Source organism: Panthera onca, chromosome D4 (genome assembly GCF_046562875.1).
Source record: "Panthera onca isolate mPanOnc1 chromosome D4, mPanOnc1 haplotype 2, whole genome shotgun sequence".
NCBI lineage: Eukaryota > Metazoa > Chordata > Mammalia > Carnivora > Felidae > Panthera > Panthera onca.
In genome coordinates, this window is record NC_138351.1 from 6,728,525 (window position 1) to 6,737,309 (window position 8,785).

The following is an 8,785-nucleotide window of genomic DNA, read 5'->3' on the forward strand; positions in this document are numbered from 1 at the left end:
TAGTATTTTATTTTTACTCTTCAACACTGTTTTTGGAGTGCCTGGGTGGTTCATTCAGTTAAGAGTCCAACTTTGGCTCAGGTCATGATCTCATAGTTCGTGGGTTCGAGCCCCGTGTCGGGCTCTGTGCTGACAGCTCAGAGCCTGGAGCCTGCTTCAGATTCTGTATCTCCCCTCTCTCTCTGCCCCTCCCTTGCTCATGCTCTGTCTCTCTCTGTCTCAAAAATAAATAACATTAAAAAAACTTTTTTTTAGATAAAAAGAAATTGGCAGAAAATAAGAACACTGACAGTATGAAGTCGGAGGCGGGGGGCAGTAGAGACCCGCATCCACTGGTCATGGACGTGTGAACTGGTGAATTGCTTTTGCAAATGGAGTAACAAGCCAAATGCCCATCAACAGATGAGCACAGAAATAAGTCACATTTATTTTATGGAGTGTTATACATCACAGATAACGTACTAATATAACTATAGCAAAACCATAGGTGAATCTGGCACACAATATTGAACAAAAGAATAAGACGAAGATGATTACAGCAAGCTATATGATTCGGTTTTTATAAAGCAGCTGGTAAAATTAAATTGTATGTCTTTAGGGTTGTATGCACAGTCTGTAAAACTCTCAAGAAAAATCAGGAAGGTACTGCTGTGAATTTTGTGAGTCATGTGACGTGGAAGCGTGAAGAAAGTTGTGCTCTGGAAAGAATACATTGGTTTTCCCCGATGTGGTCAGGCTCTCTGTTCCTCAGCGTGGATGGTGACTCCACTCCCTGTCATTTTGTTACACTGCCCAGAAGAATTTCGTGGTTTCAGAGAGCTTGACAGTTACAAGATAAACAATGGTAGATAATACTCGCTGCAAATATTCATCACAGAAGGTTTGCTTCAATAAGTAAAGGATCCAGGTCTTAAGTGTCTCTTCAGTGTGGCTGCCCATGACTGCTGAACGCAGGCAGTCTATCTCTGCACCCCCCCTTTCCCCTTCAAAGCCTTCATTACCTAACACGCCATATATCAAGTATGCGTTACGTTTTGTTTACTGTCTACCTTTTTCTTCTGGAACATATGCTTTCCGAGAAGCAGTATATCTTTTATTGTCGTGCTCACTGGCTCATCCCCTGGTATGTAATTTGGCATTCAAATAGGCTCATATTATTGAACTTCCGAGAATTGCGAATATAAAGTCAATCCATTAGAAAGAAAGGACAAAGAGGGCGTAAAAATGACTAATAAACGTGAAAAATAGGTAACGTTAATGGCAATCTCAGGAATGTGAATTCAGAGCGCAGTACCATGATTTTGGACTCATCCCACTAGCACCACGAATAATTAAGAGATGATGCAAGAGAAACGTCCACAAGGCAGGCAGTGGTGTCAATTGGCACAATTACTGGGAAAAGTTTGAATGTATAAGTGCAAATCTAGAAATAACTTCCATATTTATGAGTCCACTGAAAGATATATTCAAACAATGGGCCATTATACAGCTGTAGTGTAATGGGGTTGGAGCTAAGAAACCTGGCATGAAGGAGCACATCCCAAAAATCTACACATAGAAATTATATTCATAATATTTTGATATACTGAAAACTAAATATAAATACATACTGTGTGTGTTGTGTGTGTGTTGTATTCTACCAAAAAAAAATATTTTCTCTTACTCTTCCCTATTCTGGAATGTAATATATTTCATAATTACATTTGATTGACACTAAAGCTGTTTAGGGGAAAGGTACTTTGTATTGAATGCACATGCCCTAGCCACATTCCTGTGACTTGTGAATCATCAGGTATACATTGGCATTACGTCTGAGCCAATGGGTCACAGAGAGGTCTAGGGAGCTCCAGGCACACGGTATTTCAAGGACCCTCTCTGTATCACAGAGGAGTGCAAGGAAAATCAGAGACTCAAGGTTTTGTTTTGGATAAAGCACAGCATAGCTGCACAAAATGGATTTCATAGCATTTAAAATACCATCAGTTAAAAGATAAAATATTATTTTAGATACGCCTAAGAAAATGGACAGGTGTCATCAATTTTAAGCTGCATTGTGATTGCAGTGATGATAATTTACTTTAAAAAATTGTGTCTCAATATATGTAAGTGCTCTTCACGTATCTGTTGTTCAAGTGAGTGGCGTAGACTTAATTGCTTTCAGATTTAAAGTAAATGGTGTTTAAATTCATGGAGCCATATAAGAAGGGTTGTTTGTTTTTTGTTTTTTAACTTGAGAAGAGCCTTTCCCTGAAGGATAAGTAGAGTTTGAGCTAAAAAAGGAATGCATGGTAACTTAGAGAAATAATGTGGGGCCAGATTTTTGCTGGAATGAATTTATGTAAGGGGGATCAAACAGCCTAGCCAGACTACCTGCAGAAAGTACCGTGGACTTCCATCATACTGGCTTGAACAGCTAATGTTCCTGAATTGGTGCAAAACTTTGTTTTCCAGAACGGCTCCTGACTCTTGTCTGATGGAAACTGCGGCAGTGGTTTTAGGACCATCTTAAATTTCAGTACAGGCCTGAAATTGTTGCTGGAATTGTGGGTAGTGACTGAGTAATAGCAGTCAAGTATACCAGGGATAAAAGTAAAGTCTTTTATGATAAATGAACATAAAGGATGTCTAAAGTCTAAAAACAAGGTGAAACATAATCCTTAAGGTTCTAGAAACCAGTAGAAAGCATGCATGTTGAAACATTGATGGAATGCTGACTTACGGATTACTCTTGGGTGGGTTTGTTTCAAGAGAGTAAGCACATTGAAAGAAAACTTACAATCTGATGATCAGGAGAGTATTGTTATAGAACAACCTTAACATCATGTACCAAGGCACCAGAGCCAACGTAGGGCAGGAAATTCACCCCAGGCTGAGAGATGGCTTTTCTTCTCAGTAGTTTCATACTTCTCCTTCCTTGTGTATTTGTCTTCCTGTGAAAAACAGCCAGGAGAGTTTGAGTTTGGAGTAGAGACCTGCTTTTTCTATTATTATTACTGGAAGGAAATTATGCTATTATTTGTGTATTTTGATGTTAATGTATAAACTCAGGTAAAAAAGAAAAGAAAGCTCCAAATAGAAGCATGGAGACTAATGAGTTTCCTGCCCCATAATCTGTATTTGGCAGTAGAATACAGGATCCCTGATCCTAACCCTGTCTCTTATGTATACCTTGAAAGCCTTACCCACTAATACTGCTTGTCCACGCTTACTGTCCATAATCTTTACTGAATTGATCTTATTCTTCGATTTGTCGAGTTCCCAAACTCAACTATTCTCGTGTGTTCATTGTTCCTTTCCTGTACTTTTCTTCCATGTAGTTTTGAAAATCACATTTTTTAAATGTCACATGTACATATATATTCACTGCCAGTCTGTTTTCCTTTTTTTCCCCACTCCAGCCAACTTATTTTCAAATGAAAGCAGTATAGGAAATATATACTTCAAGTTACTTAATCTTGTGTGACCGGACTAGAACCAAACAGTCAAATATATAACAGACTCTATGTATATGGGCTCCCTCCCTGTAAGAAATGTGTCTTAAGATTCATAAGATTCATATTTTTAATTTTCTCATTTTTAGAAGACTGCCAAGACGATAACCTCTTAGAGAAGAGCCAACAGATCCAAGACAGACATTTGTGGCAAGTTTTATTTACTCATTTTCAGAGAACTGACACAGGAGGGAAAAGTTTCGACCAGGAGTCACACACAAGAAGAACAAACCAGAGAAATTAGGCGGAGGTGACCCCCTTTGAATGTGGACGAAACTTCAGCCATAATTCAGCTTACACACCAGAGAAATGCTGTGATTATAATAAACACAGGGGAGTCCTCTGCCCCCAGTCAGCCTTCAGGGTCCGTCAGAGGACTCGCATAAGGTTGAAACCCTGTGAGTGTCGCGGGTGTGGGAAATGCTTCTGTAAGAAATCGTACCTCCTCATGCACCAGAGAATTCACACAGGGGAGAAACCTTATGAGTGCAGTGAATGTGGAAAGCCTTTGGTGCAGAAGTCAACTCGCAAAGCCCATCAGACGATTCACAAAGGGGAGAAGCCTTATGAGTGTAATGAATGTCAGAAAACCTTCACCCAGAATTCCCCCCTCAGAACACATCAGACAACTCACACAGGGAAGAAGCCCTGTGCACGTAAGGAGTGTGGGAAGGCCTTCAGCCGGAAGTCAGGCCTAGGAATGCATCAGAGAACCCACTCAGGGGAGAAGCCGTACAAATGTAAGACACGTGGGAAGGCGTGCGGTCAGAAGTCAGGCCTAAGAAAACACCGGGCAACTCACACAGGGGAGAAGCCGGAATGTGGTGAGTGTGGGAAAGCGTTTAGCGGGAAGTCTGGCTTACCATTACACCGGAGAACTCACACGGGGGAAAGACCATGCAAGTGTAATGAGTGTGACAGAGCCTTCACCCACAAATCAATCCTCAGAGGACATCAGGAGGGTCATCAAAGGGAGAAACTCTCTAAATATGATGAGGGTGAGAACGCTTTCAGCGAGAAATCTGGCTCACGATTGTTGCAGAGAACTCACCCGGGGGAGGAACCATATGAAGGTAGAGCGTGGCTGCGCCTTTGCCTCTAGGTCAGCCCTCACAGGACATCAGGAAGCTCCTAAGGGGAGGAATGTATTAATGCGATGAACGTGGGGAAGCTTCCAGCCATAAATCGGACTTCAGAAAACATCAGGGGACTCTCACGGTGAGAGGAACACTGGAATGAGTGTGGGAGAACTTACCTCAGGTATCACACACACAGGAAAGCCTTACAACCCTACTGGGTGAAGGAAAATCTTGATTGCGGATCAGACACTCAAAACTATAGCTGTTCTGTGTTGCAGACTTCGGACGGCTCTCCTGTCAGCTCTCCAGGACCTGTCATGTGCTGAGCATTTGCCTGGGTTGGCCTACTTCTCGCACGTGTGTGTGTCTGGCTCCACGAAACCTCTGACGCAGTGTACAGCTGATACAAGAATGCTTTTTGACTTACCAAACAATTGAGCCCTTCCAGAGAGCGCTGTCAGCCTTCCCTGGGTCCCGTAACCCCAGTAGAGAACCAGGAGTTAAGTGGGTCCGTGTAAACCCGTAGACGTGGGTGCAGTCCCGACTCAGCTACTTGCTAGACCGGCAACCTCCTCGCCCTGAGTCTCCACTCCCTTCTTTGTGAACTGTCGCCCACGTTTGTTGCAAGGGTTAAAGGGCACAGGGTGGAAACAAAGCAGTGTCGATTCCCTTCTGTCTTACATAACTCATGCCTCCTAAGAGATGATACGGGTAAAGTTAGGGGAAAAACAGGCAGGAATATGGAGATGACCGGAACTTGAAGAGAAAGTGAGAGTTCTGAAGGAGGGGTGGGAGTCGGAGCTGGAGGTGTCCCTACAGTGCTCGGTGGGGCTCATGGCTCCGCTCCTTGGGCCCTTCCCGTCCAGGACACCCCAGATCTCATACCCTCGTCACTCAACTCTCCCTGGACAACCACAGTGGTGGCAGACCGTCCTCAGAGACCTGCCTCTCTGGTTTTCACAGACGCAAGCTCAAGGCCACAGCAACCATCTTGAGATTTTTGTGGGCTGGAAATGGGTAAAAATGGGAGTTCTGTTGCCAGAACTAAGGATCTGGGTGAAGTCCAGGATTCTCGACTAAGCCTTACCAGCAGTTTCTTTATAATCTTTAAAATATGTGGAGCCCAACCACATTAATCTATTTTTATTTAAAGCAGCTTGTAATTTGATTTATAAACATTTCTCTCTAAAAGAAAAATGTGTATTAGTAATAATAAATGAAACCAATTTATAACTTGCCATGTATAGAAACTAATTGAAAAAATATTTACAGAAACAGAACAGCAGTTTAAAAAATTATAAGTAGATGATGTAATCAATTTCAAAACTCATCTCTGACATTAGAAAAATGACTTGAGGAAACCTGTTAGGTATAGGAAAGACTGTCAGCGCTTGGGGTCTTCCAGTGACTAAAATATCTTACCGGTCTTGAAGTTCAAAAGATTGAGATGGCCTTTGCTACTTTCCATAAGGTGGAAGGAAGGACGCAGCTCAAACCAGTTGTGGGGTGGAGGCACAGAAAATGAAAATGTACAACTTCTAGATTATGGGGATGATCACAGGCAGGAAGCTGCAGATAAGCATTTACAGAGCAAAGCAAATGATTTCCCCCTGGTAGGAGTGGAGTTTGGGAAGCCCCATTTGTTTGGAAAGCGTCCTCTGCACCGTCTCAAAAAGCTCCCAACCTGAGGAAAACAGGCTCATGGTTAGTTTTAGGGGCCCAGATGTGGCACACTGGCCCCGGTCCCCCCGACTTGTTACGGACAAACCAAGTTCTGAAGAAGAAGCAAGGTAGAATTCCTTCGTACAGTCTCCTCCTTTCCATGCCCGTTCACCAGACTTGTAGTTGAGACTCTTGCTTCTGAAACATGAAAATGTTGTACGTGTAGAGACCATATGACAAATATTCAGGTTCTGGAGCACAATAGAATGTGACCTGTGAACCTACTACCTCGCTTAAGGATAACGGTATTGGCCATGAAAGAGTGAGAGTGTATCCACTGGGATGCTCTTGCCCTATCTATCTCCTCCCTCCCAGAGACAGCAGCTATTCAAAATTGCGTGTGTGTTTGTGTGTGTGTGTGTGTGCACAAGTGTGTATCACTGATTTGCCTTTTAAAAAATAATAATTATGAATCTATGAACAATAATTGTATGGTTCTACTTACTTTGAAATTAGAATGGTCATGTGTCCTGCTTTTGTGACATGACTTTTTTTGAGTCAATGTGATGTACCTAACATTCATACATACTGATTTGGATGGTGGTACTTCATTCAGTTTCATTTGTGTATAGCTTGATATTAAAATGTATTCATTCATGGTTTTGGCCAGGTATTTTGAAGTAAAGAAATAGAGGAAATGTGTTTCCAAATTCTAACTTCTTGAAGGAAGAGAAAAAAAAGAAAATGGAAAGGTTGGGTTGCAGGCTTATGCCAGGGTGTTGATATGAAATTCTCCAACTCAGTTTACCTGGGCTGCAGGGTCTCAGCTGGAAGCATCCCATATTCCAAAAGGCAGTGTCTAGTTACCAAGCAAGACTTGTCAAGAAGCGTCCGGAAGCTACTCTGTGACTGATGATTTCAAGAAAACACAACTGGGTAATTACGAAGTGGTTTATTATTGATGCTTGTTGGTAACTTTTAATTTTTTATTAAGATAAAGTATACATAATATAAAATTTACCATTTTAATTATTTTTCAAAGCGCCTTTTCAGTGGCATTAAATACACTCACAGTACTGTGCAACCATTTACCACCATTCATCTCCAGAACTTTCTTCATCTTCCCAAACTGAAACTCCATAGCCATTAAATGCTAACTCCTCAATCTACCCCACTGCCATACCCTGGCAAACACTATTCTGCTTTCTGTCTCTACCAATTTGACTACTGTAGGCACATCCTATAAATGGAATCATGTAATGTTTGTCCCCTTGTGACTGACTGATTTCACTTAGCAAAATGTCTTCGGGTTTTATCAGTGCTACAGCACGTGTGAGAATCTCCTTCGTTTTTTAAGCCTGAATGATACTCCATCGTATGTATATACCAGATCTTGTCTACGTCTGTCAGTGGCCACTTGAATTGCATCCACCTTTTGGATATTGTGGATATTGGTGCTGTTAACATGGGTGTGCAGATATTTCTTCAGGATCCTGCTTTCGACTCTTCTGAGTATATCCCCAGAGGTAGAACTTCTGCATCATAGGGTAATTCAACTTTTAGTTTATTGAGGAACTATTATACCATTTTCTGTAGCAGCTGCACCATTTTACATTCCTTCTAGCAGTGTACAAGGGTTTTGGTTTTTTTCACATCCTCCCTAATACTTGTTACCTGTTATTTTGATAATAGCCATGGTAATCCTAACAATTCGTGATGTTGGACACATTTTCTTGTACTTCTTGCCATTTGAGTATCTTCTTTGGAAAACTCCGCATTCAGGTTTTTGCCCATTTTTAACCAAGTGGTTTGTTTTGTGGTTGAATTGTGGAATTTCTTTGTGTAGTCAGGACATTACTCTCTTGATGGATATATGGTTTCCAGATATTTTCCCCATTCTATGGCTTGCCTGTCTATTTTTCTGTTGATAGAATCTTTCACGTATCTTTTTTTTTCTTTTGTTACCTGTGCTTTTGGTATATTCAAGAAATCATTACTAAATCTAACGTCATGAAACTTCTCTATGTTTTCTTCAAAAGAGTTTTATAGTTTTAGCTCTTAATGTGTAGGTCTTTGCTCTATTAATTTTTTAAATATGGTGTAAGGTAAGAGTCCAACTTCATTCTTCATATATCCTAGTGTGTTCATTGAAAAGACTTTCCTCTTGACACTGAATGTTTTGGTACCCTTGTGGAAAACCATTTCACTTTATATGTGAGGATTTATTTCTGGTCTCTCTCTTCCATTGATCTATATATGCATGTCTTTTTGTCATTGCACTGTTTCGATTATTGTGGCTTTTTAGTAACAAATACTAAATCTGTAGATTGCCTGAGGTAGTATGAGTTTTAATAATATTAATGCTTGCAATCCATGAACGGAGTATCTTCTCACTTATTTGTATCTTCAGTTTCTTTCATCAAAGTCTGACAGTTTTCAGTGTACAGATGTTTCATCACCAAGGTTAAATTTCTTCCTAAGTATTTTTTTTTAATTTTGATGCTATTGTAAATAGTATTATTTTCTTAAGTCTCTTTCTGGTAGTTGATATCT

General features: G+C 40.8%; 1 long non-coding RNA gene across 2 annotated transcripts in view; it reads left to right on the forward strand.

Annotated features, from left to right (window-relative positions):
* The window catches only part of LOC144613992 (uncharacterized), a 45,649-nt gene extending 38,430 nt beyond the window's left edge, over nt 1–7,219 (forward strand). For both annotated transcript variants that reach the window (XR_013551512.2, XR_013551511.2), the window contains one exon: nt 3,581–7,219. This is a non-coding gene — a long non-coding RNA (uncharacterized LOC144613992). The remainder of the gene's footprint in view (nt 1–3,580) is intronic.
* Nucleotides 7,220–8,785: the final 1,566 nt, after the last annotated feature.